We start from the raw sequence: 22,042 nt of genomic DNA, 5'->3' as shown, positions 1-22,042 counted from the left end.
GTCACTTTCCTTATACTGTTGGAATATAAAGCTATGTTTGGAAAGAGAAAAATAGTTTTTTTTTTCATACATATGAGTAAAAGAAGACATCCCTACACATGGAAGTATTGTAACAAACATATCATGACGTACAGCTGACAAAGAACAAAATGGTTACATCAGCATAAGGATAGCCATGAACGGTGACAAGCTCAACCCATATGGCAGATCCGTAGAGATGAAAAAATGGAGGAGTCTGGGTAAACAAATACCCACTGGCTGAGAGGGACAGGTCCTATGTTGTGCCCGCCAAGGATACCCCATACTGCCCCATGGAAATATCTGATCATATCACATGGTATAAACTCTTGGCAGTGTAGCAAGTGCTGTATTGAGTACCCAAAAGCAAAATAATGCAGAAGAACAAAGAAGGTAGAAAGAAATCAACTTATAGTTGCTCAACTAAGGTTGGGACGCTGAATAGTAGACATAGGCAGCAAGTCTGATCAAGTCATAGGCTGTATAGAAAATATAGGTTCAAGTACAATAGGGCCTAGAAAAGAAAAAAAAAGACACCACCGCCTAAGACTGTGAAAGCACTGGGAATGGGGGCTGCGGAGTCCCTGAAGCCCCTGATACAGTATATAATGGATCCATATGGCCCAGATAGTGAAAAACCTGATATTTTTACATGTGGCCATCCATTCCTCTGCCTCCATTATATTGTTACCCAGTTTTACCTATTCTGCACAACAGGGAACCTGGTTTGACTCCTTTTTAATCATAATGATAACAAAAATCACCCAAATGGCCCCGATCAAAAGTTTACATACCCTGGAATGTTTAGCCGTTGTACAGACACACAAGGTGACACACACAGGTTAATATGGCACTTAAAGGTTGATTTCCCACATCTGTGGCTTTCTAAATTGCAGATAGTGTCAATGTATAAATAGTCAATGGGCTTATTAGCTCTCATGTGGATGTGGAGAAGACTAGACATTGAGCCATGGGGAGCGGAAAAGGACTGTCAAAAGACCTGCGTAACAAGGTAAAGGAACTTTATAATGATTGAAAAGGATATGAAAAGATATCCAAAGCCTTGAATATACCAGTCAGTACTATTCAACCACTTATTAAGAAGTAGAAAGTTTGAAGATCTCTTGATACCATGCCAAGGTCAGGTAAACCAAGAAAGATTGCAGCCATAACTGCCAGAAGAATTGTTTGGGACACAAAGAAAAAAACACAGGTAACCTCAAGAGAAATACAGGCTACTCTGGAAAAACATGGTATGGTTGTTTCAAGGAGCGCAATACGATGATACATAAACAAAAATGAGCTGCATGGTCGAGTTGCCAGAAAGAAGCCTTTACTGCGCCAATGCCACAAAAAAGCCTGGTCACAGTATGCCTGACAACACCTTGACATGCTTCACTGCTTCTGACACACTGTAATCTGGAGTGACAAAACAAAAAACAGAGAAAAAAAAAACCCAGAACTTTATGGTCATAAGCAAAAAGCTATGTTTGGAGAGGGGTCAACAAAGCCTATAGTGACAAACATACCATCCACACTGTGAAGCATGGTGGTGGCTCACTGATGTTTTGGGGGAGTGTGAACTCTAAAGGCATGGGGAATCTTGTGAAAATTGATGTCATGATGAATGCAGTATGTTATCAGAAAATACCGGCAGACAATTAACATTCTTCTGTAGAGATGTGCATGATGGAAAAATTTGTTTCATTTCGGAATCATTTGTTACAATAATAATTTCAGGTAGTCATATTCGCTATGTTAGAATGATTCATTTTTGGAATTCATTTCATATATTTGGATTTGTTTTGTATACAAAATTTGTTAAATACATATCGATTTGAAATTCGAATTTCGGAATATATATATATTCATTCTATTTTTTTCTATTCTATTCTGTTATTTTCTATTCTATTTTACTCTATTCTATTCCTTTATTTTCTATTCTAGTGTATTATTTTCCATTCTACTCATTTTAATTCATTCTATTCTATTCTTTTCTGTTGTTGTTTATTCTATTCTGTTTTATTCCATTAATTTCTTCTATAGTCTTTTCTATTCTATTCCATTCTCTAAAGCAGCCTAAGTAGGAATCATCATCTTATTTCACTTTTATACCTTACTGTATATATTGCATTATGTTTCCATTTCAAATTCAAATTAATTTTCAAATTTGAATAAATTTTTGATAACTAGATTTGTTATATTTTATTTTGGATTTGTTGAAATATAGCCGTATCTTCGAATTACGAAATGTTGTCTGAATTTTGATTCATAATGAAACAAATCACACATGTCTATTCCTCTGCACGAAATCTGCGCATGGGACATTCTTGGACATTCCAGCACGACAATGACCCTAAGTACAAGGCCAAGGTGACCCTCCAGTGGTTGCAGCAGAAAAAGGTAAATACTCTGGTGTACCCATCACAGTCTCCTGACCTTAATATCGGAGAGCCACTCTGGGGAGATCTGAACTGCACGGTTTATGCAAGATGACCAAAGACTTTGCATGACCTGGAAACATTTCGCCAAGACCAATGGGGACCTATAACACCTGCAAGAATATGGGGCCTCATAGACAACTATTACAACAATTGGGTACATTAAGAGGAGCTTCTGTTAACGCGGTGACGTCATTTCCGGCGTGGGGGCCATATTGGGTCACCCTGTTGTATTACCCATGCAGTACACCCATAGCATGCGGTAGGAAGCTGGATGAAATCGTTACTAATGTGAGTGGAACTCTATTTTTATCTGTCTATCACATAATAAAACTGGTTGCACTATGGAGGGTCTCTGTTTGTGTTTCATTATGACCCTGGGAGGAGCTGGCTGCTAGTCTGGTGGATGCTGGAGGTGGAAGGCGAAACCCAGAGACAAATCCATTCTGATAGGATCGTTTGATCCTTAAAGCGTGCTGGCCCTGTGGGGTCTAAGTAAGGAGGTGAGGTGGCATTTTGGCTGTTAAAGGATTGGCACGTGTGAATCACGCACACTGCACATTACTTTTGCATGAAGAGTGGAGTGGGATGACCACCACAAAGCATTGCATTTTTATCAATTGTTTGGACTTTTTTTGCAATTGAATATTGGTTCACTTATTTTGAGCACTGTACGTTTTTTGCCACTATATTTTTTATGATTATATTTGTCACCTTTTGCACTATATATTCCCTATGAGGGATTACACGCATGACACTATCATATAATTATTGATTATTTTGATATATAATCTTAGGGGGTGTATATTGAGTTTATTTATTGTATCACCTATTCACTGGATACTTATATATTTATTATTTATTAGCGCTGCACTGTTTATTTAATTTATTACTAAAGACTGCACACTATCATTGATGCTAAAGGGGGCAATACACAGTATTAGGTACTAAGGGCATGCAGACTTTTGAACAGAGGTCAGTTCATTGGTTTACTTGTTGCCATGTTTTGTTTTATGATTGTGCCATTCTGTTATGACCTATAGTTAAATATGAATCCCATAAGAAATAAAAGAAATGTGTTTTGCCTAGTCACTCTGTTTTCTTTAAATATGGTACATACCATACCGTATATTACCAATTCTCCAAGGGTATGCAACCCTTTGAGCACAACTGTACATCTCCTAAACATTTCAGAAGTTGAAATAAAATTTTCAGAGGCTGAAATATTTTTAATATTTCTTATTCATCTGGTGTTGAGTGTCCATGTATTCCTCATAGGCAGACTTAGAAGAAAATCCATATTTATTTATATTATTAATATCTACTTAAGATAATACAGAATATATACTTGGGTACCAGTGCAAACACAAGCTTAGATTACTCTACAAACACCACTTGTTTGATCAGATCACATTTTCAGACAGGTTTTCTACTACTGCCTACAGTAAGTTTGTTTTCACAGTACGCTCAGCTGTGCGGTTCGCAATGAGGTCACATTAGGTATTTTGCAGTAATATTCATACTGGGTCAGACACAATAGAAGAGTCAGTAGTACAATGACAGTGCTCTTTAAAATGCACGCAGCGGTCTGGAGAATGTCTGTTCTTTTTGTGGACACAAGATCCCAGCCTTACTAGACAGGAGAGTACAGTGTGCGGCTGGAGAGCAGCAAATCCTAAAAGGTTTTCCTAATAGCATGAATGGCCTTGCCCTATTCTGGCAATGCAGGAGCACATTCTTACTGTATGGAATATATTAGTCATTTCTAGCTCATGATATTAGGGCTTGTGGTTTTACAGTTCATATGATGAAGTTAACAAGTAGCTCCATGCAACCTATAACTGCTTGCACAGATTATATATATTTGCCACAGCAAGCAGAAGAGAAAGGCTCCTGGTTCCATTTCACTTTCTGCTGAATGGAGTTTGTTCTTTAATAGGACTTGGTGGCACTGCAAGAGCTGTCATAGAATGGGAGGCCTGGATGTCATTGTTTTTTAGTATCTTAGGCAGTGGGTGAGGTGATGCATTCAGATTTAAATCTCTTATGTAACATTTACATATCAGACCAGTTCAATCAGTTTAGTTCACTGATTTAACTGGATTGGATGGTAATTTGCCAGGTGTTAATAAAAGCAATTTACACAACAAATAGAACAGCTTTAGGCCTCATGCTCATGGCTATAATAAAAAAAAATGCAGCTTTTACGGTATATTTTTATATGCTGTGTGTATGAATATATATACAGTAGGGATCGAAAGTTTGGGCACCCCAGCTAAAAATTTGTATTAATGTGCATAAAGAAGCCAAGGACAGATGGAAAAATCTTCAAAAGGCATCAAATTACAGATTAGATATTCTTATAATATGTCAACAAAAGTTAGATTTTATTTCCATCATTTACACTTTCAAAATAACAGAAAACAAAAAAATGGCGTCTGCAAAAGTTTGGGCACCCTGCAGAATTTATAGCATGCACTGCCCCCTTTGCAAAGCTGAGACCTGCCAGTGTCATGGATTGTTCTCAATCATCGTCTGGGAAGACCAGGTGATGTCAATCTCAAAGGTTTTAAATGCCCAGACTCATCTGACCTTGCCCCAACAATCAGCACCATGGGTTCTTCTGAGCAGTTGTCTAGAAAACTGAAACTGAAAATAGTTGACGCTCACAAAGCTGGAGAAGGCTATAAGAAGATAGCAAAGCATTTTCAGATGTCAATATCCTCTGTTCGGAATGTAATTAAGAAATGGCAGTCATCAGGAACAGTGGAAGTTAAAGCAAGATCTGGAAGACCAAGAAAAATATCAGACAAAACAGCTCACAGGATTGTGAGAAAAACAATTCAAAACCCACGTTTGACTGCACGATCCCTCCAGAAAGATCTGGCAGACACTGGAGTTGTGGTACACTATTCCACTATAAAGAGATACTTGTACAAATATGGTCTTCATGGAAGAGTCATCAGAAGAAAACCTCTTCTACGTCCTCACCACAAAAATCATCGTTTGAACTTTACAAATGAACATATAGACAAGCCTGATGCATTTTGTAAACAAGTTCTGTGGACCGATGAGGTTAAAATTGAACTTTTTGGCCGGAATGAGCAAAGGTACGTTTGGAGAAGAAGGGGCACCGAATTTAATGAAAAGAACCTCTGTCCAACTGTTAAGCATGGGGTTGGATCAATCATGCTTTGGGGTTGTGTTGCAGCCAGTGGCACAGGGAACATCTCATGAGTAGAAGGAAAAATGGATTCAATAAAATTTCAGCAAATTTTGGATGGTAACTTGATGCCATCTGTGAAAAAGCTAAAGTTAAAGAGAGGATGGCTTCTACAAATGGATAATGATCCTAAACACACCTCGAAATCCACGGGGGATTACATCAAGAGGCGTAAACTGAAGGTTTTGCCATGGCCTTCACAATCTCCTGACCGCAACATAATTGAAAATCTATGGATAGACCTTAAAAGAGCAGTGCGTGACAGACAGCCCAGAAATCTCAAAGAACTGGAAGACTTTTGTAAGGAAGAATGGACAAAGATACCTCAAACAAGAATTGAAAGACTCTTGGCTGGCTACAAAAAGCGTTTACAAGCTGTGATACTTGCCAAAGGGGGCAGTACAAGATATTAACTCTGCAGGGTGCCCAAACTTTTGCAGATGCCATTTTTTTGTTTTCTGTTATTTTGAAAGTGTAAATGATGGAAATAAAATCTAACTTTTGTTGACATATTATAAGAATGTCTAATCTGTAATTTGATGCTTTTTGGAGATTTTTCCATCTTTCCTTGGCTTCTTTATGCACATTAATACAAATTTTTAGCTGGGGTGCCCAAACTTTCGATCCCCACTGTATATAATACCTTAACCCTTTCTCTGCTAGGCCCTGCACTCCATTTTTTAACCACTGGACCTCTGAAAGGTTTTACCCGCCTTCATGACCAGGACATTTGTTTTTGCTATTCAGCAGTTTAACCACTTTCCACCCGCCTTCCTGCCCAGGCCAATTTTCAGCTTTCAGTGCTGTCACACTTTGAATGACAATTGCGAGGTCATGCAACACTGTACCCATATGAATTTTTTAGCATTTTTGGGAGACAGATAAAACTTTGGTGGTATTTATTCACCACGGGGATTTTTTTTTTTTTGCTATCTAAATGAAAAAGTCCAAAAATGTTGAAAAAAAAGGGGTTTTCTTATAAAATTTAGCAAATAAATAATATTTCATTATAACTCTTGGCCAATATGTATTCGGCTATCTTTTTAGTAAAAAAAAATAACTCAAATTAGTTTATAACCAAAAATTATAATTTTTCAAAAATTGTTATTACATTTTTAATTTTTTTATGTTATTATTTATGTTTTTTTAAACATACTGTCACTCTAGCAGTACAGTGTCACCATAGTGACACTGTACTACTTGTGAGGGGTGATGAAGATTTTTTTTTTTACACTGATTGCTTTTACACCCATAAAGGCTTTAAAATCAATCATTTCTCCTTCTCTCTGCATTCTTGCAGCCATTGAGAAATAGTGTGAGAGCTGTGATTGGTCACAGCTTGTCACATGGTACAAGGCTGTTGTGAATAGCCTTGTACCATGTGACCTCTGTGATCATTCACAGATTTCAAAAGTAGTAAGCAATGATGTCAGAAGTGACATCTTGCTTACAACTGTTCATGTAATCACTGATTGGCCAATCAGTGATCACATGATCGAGACCTCACACAGAGGTCCCGTACTGCGATCGGTGTTCCGTTGTGTCAAAAGGACAAAGTGAGCATTGGATTGCGGTGCCACGCGCTCGCAGGGAGCGCGCACTGGCTGAAAATGTGGGAGCCGTTTATGAACGGCAACCTGCTCCTGCACTGCTCCTGTCCGGCCGTTTATGTACATGGGCCAGACGGAAAGTGGTTAACTGGCAATTATTCGGTCATGCAACATTGCTGCAATCATTTTTTTCACACATATAGAGCTTTGTGTTGGTGGTGTTTGATCACCACTGGGATTTTATTTTTTTTGCTATATAAACAAAAATATACCAATAAGTTTAAAAAAAAACGTTTTTCTTTTTTTATAAAATTTTGCAAATAAATAGTCTTTCTTCATAAAATTAGGCCAAAATGTGTTCTGCTACTTTTCTTTGATAAAAGATAACCCGAATCAGTGTATAATATTTAGTCTGTGTGAAAGTTATAGAGTCTACAGTCCACGGTACATATATTTATAAATTGATCAATTCTGATGAACTGACAGCCTATGTCATTTCTTGAGGCCCTAAAATGCCAGGACAGTACAAATATCCCCTCAAAATTATCCCTTTTTAGAAAGTAGACAGTCCAAGGTATTTAGTAGGAAGCATGGTGAGTTTTTAAAGTTATCATTTTTACAGATGATTTACATTGTAATCATGTCATTGCTATAACTAGTCATAGCAATCACATGATACCCATGTTGCTCATAGCGACCAGGTACTGAGCGCCATAATCCGAATCTGAAATTTCCTTACTATTATACAGTGAGGAACAGAAGTATTTGAACACCCTGCGCTTTTTCAAGTTCTCCCACTTAGAAATCATGGAGGGGTCTGAAATTCACATTGTAGGTGCATTCCCACTCTGAGAGACAGAATTTAATAAAAAATTCAGGAAATCACATTGTATGATTTTTAAAGAATTTATTTGTCTTGCACTGCTGAACATACGTATTGGTACACCTGAGAAAATCAGTGTTAATATTTGGTACAGAAGCCTTTGTTTGCAATTACAGAGGTCAAACGTTTCCTGTAGTTCTTGACCAGGTTTGCACACACTGCAACAGGGATTTTGGCCCACTCCTCCACACAGATCTCCTCTAGATCTGTCAGGTTTCGGGCTGTCGCTGAGCAACACGGAGTTTCAGCTCTCTCCAAAGATGTTCTATTGGATTTAGGTCTGGAGACTGGCTAGGCCACTCCAGAACCTTGATATGCTTCTTACGGAGCCACTCCTTGGTTATCCTGGCTGTGTGCTTCGGGTCGTTGTCATGTTGGAAGATCCGGCCACGACCCATCTTCAATGCTCTGACTGAGGGTAGGAAGTTGTTGCTCAAAATCTCACAATAAATGGCTCCATTCATCCTCTCCTTAATACAGTGCAGTCGTCCTGTCCCCTTTGCAGAAAAGCACCCCCAAAGCATGATGTTACCACCCCCATGCTTCGCAGTAGGGATGGTGTTCTTCGGATGCAACTCATCCTTCTTTTTCCTCCAAACATGACGAGTGAAGTTTAGACCAAAAAGTTCTACTTTGGTCTCATCTGACCACATGACTTTCTCCCATGCCTCCTCTGGATCATCCAGATGGTCATTGGCAAACTTCAGACGGGCCTGGACATGTGATGACTTGAGCAGGGGAACCTTCCGTGCAATGCATGATTTGAAACCATGACGGCGTACTGTTCTACCGACAGTGACCTTTGAAACTGTGGTCCCAGCTCTCTTCATGTCATTGACCAGCTCCTCCCTTGTAGTTCTGGGCTGATTCCTCACCTTTCTTATCATCAGTGATAGCCCACGAGGTGAGATCTTGCATGGAGCCGCAGTCCGAGGGAGACTGACAGTCATCTTTAGCCTCTTCCATTTTCTAACAATTGCTCCAACAGTTGATCTATTTTCACCAAGCTGCTTGGCAATTGCCCCGTAGCCCTTTCCAGCCTTGTGGAGGTCCACAATTTTGTCTCTTGTGTCTTTTGACAGCACTTTGGTCTTGCCCATGGTAGTAGTTGGCGTCTGACTGACTGTGGGGTGGACAGGTGTCTTTAAAGAGCTCAGACAGGTGCTACTAAGTTAGGTTAATGAGTGGAGTAGAGGTGGACTTTTTAAAGGCACAGTAACAGGTCTTTGAGAGCCAGAATTCTAGCTGTTTCTTAGGTGTTCAAATACTTATGTTCAGCAGTGCAAGACAAATAAATTCTTTAAAAATCATGTAATGTGATTTCCTGAATTTGTTTTTAAATTCTGTCTCTCAGAGTGGGAATGCACCTACAATGTGAATTTTAGACCCCTCCATTATTTCTAAGTGGGAGAACTTGCAAATTCGCAGGGTGTTCAAATACTTCTGTTCCTCACTGTATATTTCACGATGAACTGCAATTGGTATTATAGTTACATAGTTAGTCTGGCTGAAAAAAGACATCCAGTTCAACCATTAAAAAAAAACTTATAATCCTACATCCAGAGTTGATCATGAAGAAGGCAAAAAACCCAGCAAAGCATGATCCAATTTGCTCCTGCAGGGAATACAAACTCCTTCCTGATCACCCGAGAGGCATATTCCCTGGATCCCAATATTGGATATTCCCTGGATCAACTTTACCTATAAATGTTAGTATCCAGTTATATTCTGTGTATCTACGAAAGAATCCAGGCCTTTTTTAAAGCAGTCCACTGAGCTGGCCAGAACCAACTCTTGAGGGAGTCTATTCCACATTTTCACAGCTCTTACTGTGAAGAAACCTTTCCGTATTTGGAGATTACATGTCTTTTCCTCCAGACATAAAGAGTGCCCCCTTGTCCTCTGTGATGACCTCAGGGTGAATAGCTCTACACCGAGTTCACTATATGAACCATTGATGTATTTATACATGTTGATCATATCCCCCCTTAATCTCCTCTTCTCAAGAGAGAATAAATTCAGTTCCTCTAATCTTTCCTGATAGCTGAGCTCCTCCATGCCTCTTATCAGTTTGGTTGCCCTTCTTTGTACTTTCTCTCTATAGCAAAGTGGAAGCAAATGGGAACAACAACAACTCAGCCACAAAGTGGTAGGTCACATAAAATCACAGAGCGGGGTCAGTACATGCTGAAGCGCACAGTGTGCAGAAGTCGCCAACTGTCTGCAGAGTCAATAGCTGAAGATCTCCATACTTTATGTGGCCTTCAGATTAGCACAGCGACAGTGCGTAGAGAGCTTCATGGAGTGGGTTTCCTAGGAGCTTGATTTTATACACCTGTAGCCATGGAGATAAATGGAACACATAAAACTAATGATTTGGAGGGGTGTCCCAATACTTTTGGCAATATAGTGTATGTATATAGGCACTATGCCTTTCACACAAACCAATCAATATACACTTACTGTTTTTATTTTTAATCAAAAACATGTAGCAGAATACATTTTGGCCAAAATTTATGAAGAAATTGTATTATTTTCTATTGGATATGTTTTATAGCAGAAAGTGATGATCAAATACCACCAAAAGAAAGCTCTATTTGTGTAAAAAAAGAGATTTACATTTTCTACAGTGTTGCATGACCGCACAGTTACCAGTTAAAGTAGCGCAGTGCTGAATAGCAAAACATTTACCTTGTCTATAGAGGGTAAAACCTTCTGGAGCTGAAGTGGTTATAATGTGTGAAGATTGTGTACCAAATGGACTCTATACTAATATGTTTCTTTGTGGATGTAGCACCCTCCTTTAGGCTGGATAAATTTAGTTTTTGGCTCTGATGTACCCAGTTCAGCAGCAGTTTATTTTTCAGGTCTGTTCAGGTCTATGGCTAAGCCTGGTTGTTGATTGCTCCTGTCTGCCTCTGGAAGAAGCTTCCAGAAATACAGTAGGAGAGTCAGCCATTGGGTTATGAATATTTATCCAACCTCAGCCAATCCCTGTGAGGGGGCACCCGGAAGGTGGCTGTGGAGAAGATAAATGTTTGGCAAGGCCGTTCAGAGATCTCTTTCTCCTGGGGCCTCTGGTCTGGGAGGCAACCTGTGTTACTGAAGAGCCTGTGTTTCTATCACCACTCCCTACTTCTGCCCACTGCTTCTAGATCTTTCTGTAATGTTACAGAAGAGGGGGAAGTCTCAGAGAACTGGCCTGTAGAAGCGCACAGGCTCTGACCACAATTTGACCCCTCTGACTATCGCACCTGGGCTGCTAATCAGCCCCTATCTATCTTAGCTGCCTAGGAGGTTGCTACAGCGACTATATACACCGATCAGCCATAACATTATAACCCATGACAAGTAAAATTAATGACATTGATTATCTCCTTAAAATGGCTTCTGAAAGTGGGTGGTATATATTAGGCAGCAAGTGAGCATGTTGTCCCTGAAGATGATGTTTTAAAAGCAGAACAAATAAGTGTGGGAAGTGGGAAGTGTAAGAATGAGGTTAGTACGAGTGATTTCATCTGGCAGCACTAGGGTCATTGGTTCAAATTCCAACCATGACACTACCTGCCTGGCGTCTGCATGTTCTCCCACTGCCTGTGTAGGTTTCTGGCAGATAAAGAGGATTTTTCTGTACTTGCTGAAAATATTCCTATCCTGAAAAAAGAAAACTAATGCAGCCACTATATCTAAGGACTAGAAGACAACAACAAGCCCCCCCCCAGGGAATTCATACAATAAAAAAATTTTTTTGGGGTTGGAGGGGTGCTAAGAATTGGGAGTATATACCATACCAACTGATGCCCGTGAGGCTGCAGAGAAAGGGACTGGGTAATCTTTCAACTGAAAGCTGAAAATCGGCCTGGTAGGAAGGGGGTAAAAGTGCATGGTATTGAATTGGCTAGATATTAGTATATTAGTTGTGTTTGGTGAAGAGAGGTAAATGATGATGCAAGTCACACTCACCATGCAGGGGGGAGAGGCAGTGTTGCCAACTTCAAAAAGAGAAATTTAGTGACAGAATGCCAATACTGGAATACTGGCAGCACCATTAAATATTCTTTTCTTTTTTTTTATGATAAAACTCATTAAATTTACTGACAGAGCCAAAATATTTTAATGGTACTCAAAAAAAATACATAAAATTACAGTTTTTGGTCCAAATATCAATATCTAACCACTTCAATACCAGGCACTTTTACCCCCTTCCTGCCCAGGCCAATTTTCAGCTTTCAGCTCTATTGAAAGATTCCCTAATCCCTTTTTCTGCAGCCTCACGGGCATCAGTTGGGTATGGTATATACTGTATCATTTAATTTACAACTTTGTGTAAAATAAAAATTTTTTTTTCATTTTTTAAAAACTTGTGGCAAAAAATAAATTCTTCCATGGGCTCAACATGCCTCTCAGCAAATAGACTGGTGTGTCTACTTTCTGAAAAGGGGTCATTTGGGAGGGAAGGGGGGGAGTTGTGTTATCCTGGCATTTCAGGTCCTCTGAAACTGAGGCAGGTACTGAGGAAGTGAAATGAGGAAACTACGCTCTTTGAAAGCCTGATCTTGGTCAGATAGGCAGATAGGCTTCCAAAAAGTCTCTCACATGTGGTATCTCCATACTCAGGAAAAGTAGCGTAATGTATTTTGGGGTGTAATGCAACGTATATCCCTGGCATGTGTGAGCAATATATCATTTAAGTGACAACTTTGTAATAACTTTTTTTCTATCAATTTACAGAAAGTTGTGTCAAAAAATAGAATCTTACATGGACTCAACATGCTTCTCAGCAAATAGCTTGGGGTGTCTACTTTCTGAAAAGGGAAAGGAAATTACGCCCTTTGAATGACTGATGGTGGTTATTGTTTTTTGGGCCTTGTACACGGCTAGGCTCTCAAAAAGTCTCTCATATGTGGCATCCCCTTACTTAAAAGATGTAGCAGAATGTATTTTGGGGTGTAATTGCACATATACCCATGGCATGTGTGAGCAACATATCATTTAAGTGACAACTTTGTGTAAAAAAATTTATTTTGTCATTTTACAAAAACCTGTGGCAAAAAATGAAATCTTACATGGGCTCAGCATGCCTCTCAGCAAATTCCTTGATGTGTTTGTTTTCCAAAAAGGGGTCATTTAGGGGTTTTTGTACTGCCCTGGCATTTTAGCACCTCAAGAAATGTGATAGGCAGTCAGAAAGTAAAAGCTGCATAAATTCCAATATATATACACCATAGTTTGTAGACGCTAACTTTCACACAAACCAATTATTACACACTTATTGGGATTTCTCTCACCGAAGACATGTAGCAGAATATAATTTGGCCTATACTTATGACAAAATTTGAGTTTATTGGATATTTTTTTAAACAGAAAATAAAAATATTGTTTTATTTTAATTTTTCATTCTTTTTTTATTTATATCACAAAAAATTAATAGTGGTGATCAAATACCAAACACAAGAAAGCTCTATTTATGTAAAAAAAGGACATAAATTTTGTTTGGGCACAGCGTTGCATGACCGCACAATTACCAGTCGAGAAAGCACAGTGCCGAATAGCAAAAAATATCCTGGTTATGAAGGGGGGTAAATTTTCCGGAGCTGAAGTGGTTACAGACCAATTGTGATTTATGAGAAAACCATGCAAATAAAATCACAGTAGCTCAAAATAATCAGTGATGTGTCTTACAGTTCTTTGTATTGTAAATCTCCCCAAGCCCTGGCAATATGGAATTGGATCTACTGCGCTTTAATCATCGTAGTGCGCTGCAGTTGTGACAAGTATACCATTTCTTTACAATGTGAAGGCTTACCTAGGTGAATTGTAAGGAGATTGTATAATCACATTGTAACTATACATCTATGGCCTATGGGCAAAACAAGCGGTTCACGTAATTGCAGTCCACCCCAGCTGCACCTTCGTACCTCCCTTTTGTTTCCCCCACAGCTTCATTTGGTACTGGTGTGATGCCAAGATCTTTGCCATCACCCAACTGCTTGGTCCCACTACAACATACACCTGTGATTTAGCCAACACTTTATTGTCGCACTTGCATAATAAAAGATCTGTGCTTTTTATGTAATGGAGAATGGGAAAAATGAGCCGACACATTTTCCTACATTACCATAACATGCTTTTCCATTGCTGTTCCTGCTGGAAAGTTAACCCACACATGGCCCATCTTTGCTACAAAATATTTTCAGACTCTTGCATGAACAGTAGTGTATTTAGATTTTGTGCTGCCCAAGGCAACCTAAACATTTTGTCCTCCCCTCCCCACCCCCTCCCCAATGAGAGAGCGAAAGAGTTAAATAAGTGTGTGTATGTATGTATGATTCTCTCTCCCTTTCTTTCTGTTCTCTCTCTCTCCCCCTCTCTTCCCTTTCTCCCTCTTTCTCCCCCCTCTATCTACCTCTCCCTCTTTCTCCCCCCTCTCTCTACCTCTCCCTCTTTCTCCCCCCTCTCTCTACCTCTCCCTCTTCCCCCCCACTTTCTCCCCCCTCTCTCTCTCCTTCTCCCCCCCCTCTCTCTCCTTCTCCCTCTCTCTTCCTCTTTTTCTTTCTCTCTCTCTTCCTCCCTCACTCTCTTCCCCCCTCTCTCCCCCCTCTTCCCTTTCTCCCTCTCTCTCTCTTTCTTCCCTCTCTCTTTATCCCCCCCTCTCCCCCCTCTCTCTCTGTTCCCCCGCCCCTCTCTCTCTCTCTTCCCTCCCTCTCCCTCTATCTCTTCCCTTTTTTTCTCTCCCCCTCTCTCTCAGATCCTATGTGACCACACACACACACACACCACTCCCCCCTCCCCTCTCCAAGGGCTGCTGATCTCAGTGCAGCAGGAAGGGGGGGTGCAGTCCCATACGATCTGTCAGTGATCACTGTCAGTGTAATCTGCTGGATGGATGACAGGAGGGAGAGCCCACAGAAGACAACACAGCTCACCTCTTCTGGGCTCTTTCATCGCTTCTCTCCCTGCTCCAGGCACTCCCCTGGTCCTGGCTTGTCAGCTGCTGGAGGGAGAGGTGCACGCTCGTCGCTCTGCAACTGCCCTCCCCCACATCGATCTTCCTGCTGTCCGCCGCTGCTCAAAAGGGTCCATTCATTGGGGGGGGGGGTGCGGTGCCGCCCCCCTAGAAATTGCCGCCCTAGGCAAACACCTTGTTTGCCTCGCGGTGGATACGCCCCTGTGCATGAGCTGAGTGTAACCACTATTACCTGAGATGTACATCAATAAAGTGTTATACAAACATTATTTCAGTTCATGCACTAAAGTGGAACTGAAGGCAAAAAATAAAAAATGGTGAATAAGCAGGTTCTTTATTCCAGAAAATGGCATGCACAGTCTCTTCTGCAATAAATTGCACTTACCTGCCTGCTCACAATCCTCTGTAGAATGTACAATGAACTTTACATTATGGTACAGTGCCTGTATGCTGTAAGGACTGAATGCCTGCGCTTGTGCAAGAGTGATATCCTGAGCCAACCAATCAAGATGGCCAAAGACTGGAAGAAGCTGGAGTGAAGATGTCGGTGTTAGCAAGTGACCTCACAGGCGTTGGAACAGAGGTAAGTACTTTTGACTTTAGTTCCCCTTTACCCTAGTTTCACACTTATGTGGATTTCAGTGCATTTTCTAGTTTTCAGAAATGAACTACAGTTCATTTACCATGATTTTCTATCGATCTAGTTCACATCTGTGCGTTTTGAGCTGTTGTGAATTTTTGAAAGAATCAAGGACTTTTTACCGCAGCAGATTGTGTTTTGCATGTAGTAGACTTCAATGGAAGTATTGCATTTTTGATGTGTTTTTGTTATGCATTTTTCCATTTGCATGCTGTTTTTTGTGATTATAAGCTGGTTGTTAAGGAGCGGGTTGTTTGCCGGCATCTTTAACAACCAGTAAACAACATGGTTGTTAAGGAGCGGGCGGCCGCCGTGTCTTTAACAACTAGCTAAAGGCACACAAAGCACAAAATGCATTACAAAAACGCATAAAAAATGAGTGTGAACAAAATGCAAAAAGCACCTGGAAAATGCATCAAACACAATCTGCATACATGTGAACCTAGCCTTAAAGCAAAACTGAAGTTTTCCCCTCCTACTAAAAAAACCCCAAAAAACCCAGATTGCTAGCATGAATTTGTTGGGGCCGAGGAGTCTTTGTACTTCTTTACCTGTCTGCTAGCAATTATAAAAAATTCTGAAGTAGTTGTAAAAAAAATATTCCCCACTTAATTACGGATTTCTTTTTTGCAACTTGTTTCTATCACAATCAAGAAGATTTATTAGTGCTCTGGTTCTGTTTGGTAATTTATTGATCATTTTAAAAAGAAAACATTAACATTAAACAAATTTGCCATCTGCTATTTTTGCTGCCTTCTGCCTCCCACCATTGCTGGTTGCTATGATACTGGCAGCCTGGTTGCTAGGATGTAAGCAGCTGGGCCACACAACGTCATTGGTTTTTATGGTGCATGGGCTCAATATACACAGGGCTGAACAAGCAATGAAGTTTCATGCTTGGACACTTTGACATAAGTGCTGCCTCTACTATGGTTCCTTCCATGTCTCAATTGACCTCCTGGGTGGCACTGCCCTGTCTGCAGCTACAGTATATTTGCTCCCTAAACTCCTACACCTATTTAAGACCCCCAAGGTTCAGAAAAATATGAGTGGCACAAAATATCCTTGTCAGAACTAGGACAATTCAGGCTGAGCAAATGATGAAAATATAAATAAGGAGAAGTTATCTTTAGATGAAAACCACATGCAAATATGATCAAACAATCCAAAGATATAGGCAGCTGAATTTTGCTGGAAACTCTCCTCCAGTGATCATACTTGTCCTGACACGTTCCTCCTTCCCCCTGCACAACCATTCACTGACTAGTGTACTGCTGTTTCTCCTCTCCCAGCACTCTGAATTCCTTAGGCAGCTGAGAACAGAGGGAATGTGATCGCTTATAAAAAAAAAGGTATTTATAATTTTTTTTTTATATCTATACACAAATGTTTTGCTTTTCATTTCTATTTTAAGTGCAATGGGTTGTTTTACAAGATGAAGGTTTACATATTCTTTATGGGAACCATTGCTTATAAATTTTATCCTCATATTCTCAATTGGCCTGGTTTGTAACAGGTCTACTAGAGAATTAGTAATGTCTTGTAGAGGATACAACAGCAGAGAAGAGAAAGGAAAAACTCAAGAGACCAAACATGCTGCTATTTTTTAGACAGAATATACCAAAAATACACAACCGGCTTTTGAAGTTTATGTGATCTAGGCATCAGATTAGAACTTCATGGGCAGTGGACTCCTCAACTCTCTGCATCCCCAGAATTACTTTTCAGTGAAGCTCTCTAGATTGTTAGTAGAACAGGAGGCAAACCTTTTTTTTTTTCATTATGAATAGAGTAAGGGAGGATAGCCCCTACCGCTTTTTCTTTTGCCATCTGTGTCCCACTGGGGAGATTCCATTCACTTCCTGTCCTAAAAGCAAGTGAATCCCTGGATGTCACTGGGGTCACCATAACTAGTGTCCCCATTGGAAGTTTTTCTCTCTATTCCTATTCTGGTATCAACCCAAAATTTGGGACTTTCTTTCACTTTCACTCTCAGTGATAACGCTAAACAGGAGAAATAGACAGGGTGAAGGTCCCTAACGAGCACACAGACAGAAATAAAATCTCGACAGGTTTTTATTTATGATGTAGATGTAGCACTACCCCCTTTAGGAGTTGTTGAGTTTTGGATCCCCCTATAGTCCTGCACAACCAGGCAACACGCATTTTTCACACAGACTTGCATCCAGTAGATAGTAACCAGTTCTTGATCTTTTTTAATTGTTTTTATTAGGGAATGAATAACTCGGATGGGGTAAAGGGTGCATGGGATGAATAAGGGAATTGCAACTGAGGACAATCTTCCTGGAACTACGTACAAGTCTCTTTAACCACTTACCTACCGGGCACTTTTACTCCTTTCCTGCCCAAGCCAATTTTCAGCTTTCAGTGCTGTCGCATTTTGAATGACAATTGCGTGGTCATGCAACACTGTACCCAAACTGTACAGTATTAATCAGCACTGAGTTTTTTATTTTTTTGCTAAATAAACTAAAAAAGACTGAAAATTTTGAAAAAAAAAGTTTTTCTTAGTTTCTGTTATAAAATGTTATAAATAAGTAATTGTTCTCCTTCACTGATGTGCGCTAATGAGACTGCAGTGATGGGCACTGATAGGCTGCACTGATGGGCACTGATCAGGAGACACTGGTAGGTGGCACTGATGGGCATTGACAGGCATCACTGGTGGGTATTGACAGTCATCATTGATGGGCACTGAAAGGCAGCACTCATGTATGGCACTGATAGGCGACACTGATTGGAACTGTTAGGTGGCACTGATGGGCACTGATAGGCGGCACTAACTGGCATTGATAGGCGGCACTAACTAGCACTGAAAGGCAGCTCTGATGGGCACTGATATGTGGCATTGATGGGCACTGACAGGTGGCATTGATGGGCATTGACAGGCGGCACTGATGGGGCTACACTGATCATCAGTGCCCTGATCATCAATATAGATGTCCCCTCTGGGGGATGCCGATTACCGGCATTTCCTATTTACATGCGATCAGCTGTGATTGGACACAGCTGATCACATGATGGAGCCTGTGTCATTGGCTCTTTGCTGTGTCCCTGGGATCACCGAACCCAGTAAACCACCGATTGCTGTGCTGCGCGCTCCCGGGGGCGTGCATGTGCAGTTAGAGTGGGAGGACGTCATATTACCAGAGAGCCGCTGTCCGCCCGTCATTTCCTTATATGGTGGGCGGGAGGCGGTTAACAGCAAAAATTCTCTTCTTGGAGAGCTAGCCAGCGTCTCATTGTGTACCACTCCAGACCCCAGATACTCCTCTATCCAGCTGTCTGAAGGAATCCCTGGGCAGGGGATCCAGTCCCTGTCACTTTAAATTGCAAGACAGTCCCGGGTGGCAAGCTAATCCAGTTTCCCACTAGAGTGCTCCTTCCCCTATACTGGCCCAGGGGTGCAGGTCTACACACTCAGTCCTCTGTCTGTGAGCTGATGGGTTGGTGGCTGCTCTCAAGCCTTCCGCTGAGCAGCTCCTTACCTGCTGCACAGATGGTCCTCGCCCTTTGGCTGATGAGGTCCTGAGCTTTCCTCCTTTCCAGTTCCTCTAACTGTAGGTGAGATCTTTCCCAATGTGCCCCCTCCCAGGCTCCTGATCTCCATCCTCTCACTTTTTCCACCCAAATTCTTCTGCTGCTGCGCAGGCTCTCCCACATTTAAGGGCTGTCCTGGCCCTATGCCAAGCCTTCTGCTTGGGGATTGGCCAAGATCCCCTAAGTGTGCAGGCCAGCCCCTCCTCACGCCCGCCCACTGCTTCTAGAATCTTCTCCAAGATTTCTAGAGCAGGGGGAGGTATACGGGAACTGACCTGCAGAGCCTCTCAGCCCTGACCTCAATTTCACCCAAGTAAATATGACTGCTACTACTCAGGAAGGCTACTCAGCCCTCCTAACTAAAAATTACACTCTAGCTCCCCCTGGCTATCTAGAGGGGCATTACATGCAATTGTATGTACCTGTCACAGATGTTTGCAGGTTTGGGGGGGGGGGGGTACAAATACACAGTTGAGCTGTGATTTTACCGCCTCACAACTGCTCTCCCTGGCATGTGCCAGGAATGCTGTCACATTTCCTTGTGCTCTCAACCAAACTGTCACACCATCAAATGGCTGGTGTCATAACTGATGTACAGCGTCATGGCAGTTGCAGATCAAACAGAGTCTAAGAACTCCCCCTTCTAGGTGGATCTCTGCTTTAGGCATTGCTCCTGGTGTGCTTTGTTTACAAATAACGGTAGTAACAATATAGATAACCATAATAGTGATTTTTACAATGTAGCTCTATAGATCACAGATTACAGAATCAATAACCTGCACCACACTGGGATTATAGCCATCATGTCTGAATACAGATGATATATATAACACAAGTATATACAGTAAATTTACATTCATTTATCAGGCAAACTCATTGGAGTAGGGGAGATTGTGACGTTCATTGGCACCTCCTCCCATTCACAGAATGGCCTGTATTCTGAGAAAAAAATGCAAGATGATTTCTGTATGAAGGAGCAGCACAGGCATCTCCCACCAGCCATGATCTATCTGCATTGCATAGAAAAGCACAGAGACCCAGTAGTGACACCACTGGTCTCAAATATGTATCAATATCTGCTATTGCAACTGTAGATGTTTTGCACTTATTATACTGTATAGGATGAAGGAAAGTAAGAGTATTAAAGCATGCTGCAGCCAGCACACATCACACACACATCATTGGAATCAATTCATTTTTACAGTGCACATGTCCAAATATTGTTTTTGGCTGTAGTATGAACACATTCAGTTACTTACTCTAATTGTACAATAAGTGGATCTATCTATAAAAAGGGGGGGGGGAGCTACATTCTAACTTTTTCCTAATGGCCACTTATTTTAATGTTAGTAACATTCATTGATATTAATAAAATGGACCTTTCAGTATCTTCTCAAGTCTTCACAAATAAATGGATAACATGATGCAATATTCAGCAACAGTATACAGTATATTTGTAAAAAAAAAAAAAAGGCCTCATACACACAGGATGTTTTTTTTTTTACCTGCGTCCAGGGGAGTTTGGGCACGTTAATTAGTTAATTTACAACTTTAATGAAAATACTAGTAAATGTCAAGATATTTTGTGAACTGTTTTTAGTATTTGAATAACAAAGTTAAATAAGCTGTATTATGCTTTCTCTGGATCCTTCCTCCCTCTAATCATCATGCTAATAATATTTCTAAATACACGTTTTCAGTTTTCATTACATTCATTATTCCAGACTAATGATATCATCACTAGGTCTCTGTGCTTCTACATGCAATACAACCAGATCACAGGTGGTGGGAGGGGCTGGCAGGATGCTGTACATAACTTTCTGAAATCATCACAGCACTCAGCCTCAGCACTCCTCCTAAGAACCCTCAGGCCCCGTTCATACTTGTGCACATTAAAGCTTGTAGCTCAAAGCTCAAAAACAAGCAAAAACCTATTGTATTCACTACAGCTTGTTCACATCTGAGCATCCTGCCGCTTGTAGCAAAATGCCTGTCGCTCAAAAAAGTACATGAGCTACTTTCAGGCCGAACTGTGCATTTTTGTCCCCATAGACTTTAACGGAAACGCCTGAAAAGCGCGACATGAGCTTTTTTCAGGCATTTTTTTCAAGCTTTTTATTGTGCATTTTCAGCAGCTCTCAGACCTTTTTCAGCAGCACTCCAGACCTTTTAGTTGAAAAACACCTGAAAAAAACATGCAATTCTTCTACTAAAAACACTTGGGAAAAAAAAAGCCCGCCATGCTGTTTCCTGTGGCCCTTGCACCTCTTCTGTAGCTGTGGCACCCCTCTCATCTCTGCCCCCACCTTGTCTCAGCAGTCAGCAGCAAAAAGGAAAAACTCGTCCGCCAGATCCTGCGCTTCTCTGTGCAGCCGCAGACAGGCTCATCTCTGCATCCCCCCCATCCCTGTCTCAGCAGTCAGCAGCAGAGAGAAAGACAGAACTCCTTTTACAGATCCTGTGCCTCTCTGTGCAGCCACAGCAACCCCTCATCTCTGCCTCCTCTGGTCTCAGCATTCAGCAGACTCTGGCAACTGACTTCAGCCCACCACTGGTCCTCCTCCAGACCCTGCACTTTCAGATTCCCAGCTCTACCAGCTTCTTCCAGGCAGCAGCACGAGGAAAGAGGGGTGAATTGTGATGACAAGGAGGGTGGAGGACTCTTGACTTATGATGGTGGGGGGCTCTTAACATCTAATGTAAGGGGGGTGGGGTGGGGTGCTCTGGACATCAAGTCTTACAGATACAACGGTCACTTT

This window comes from Staurois parvus, unplaced genomic scaffold, assembly GCF_062004578.1.
Source record: "Staurois parvus isolate SC_StPar_1 unplaced genomic scaffold, SC_StPar_1.0 ptg000129l, whole genome shotgun sequence".
NCBI classification, from domain to species: domain Eukaryota; kingdom Metazoa; phylum Chordata; class Amphibia; order Anura; family Ranidae; genus Staurois; species Staurois parvus.
Note: the sequence above shows the minus strand (reverse complement) of the source record.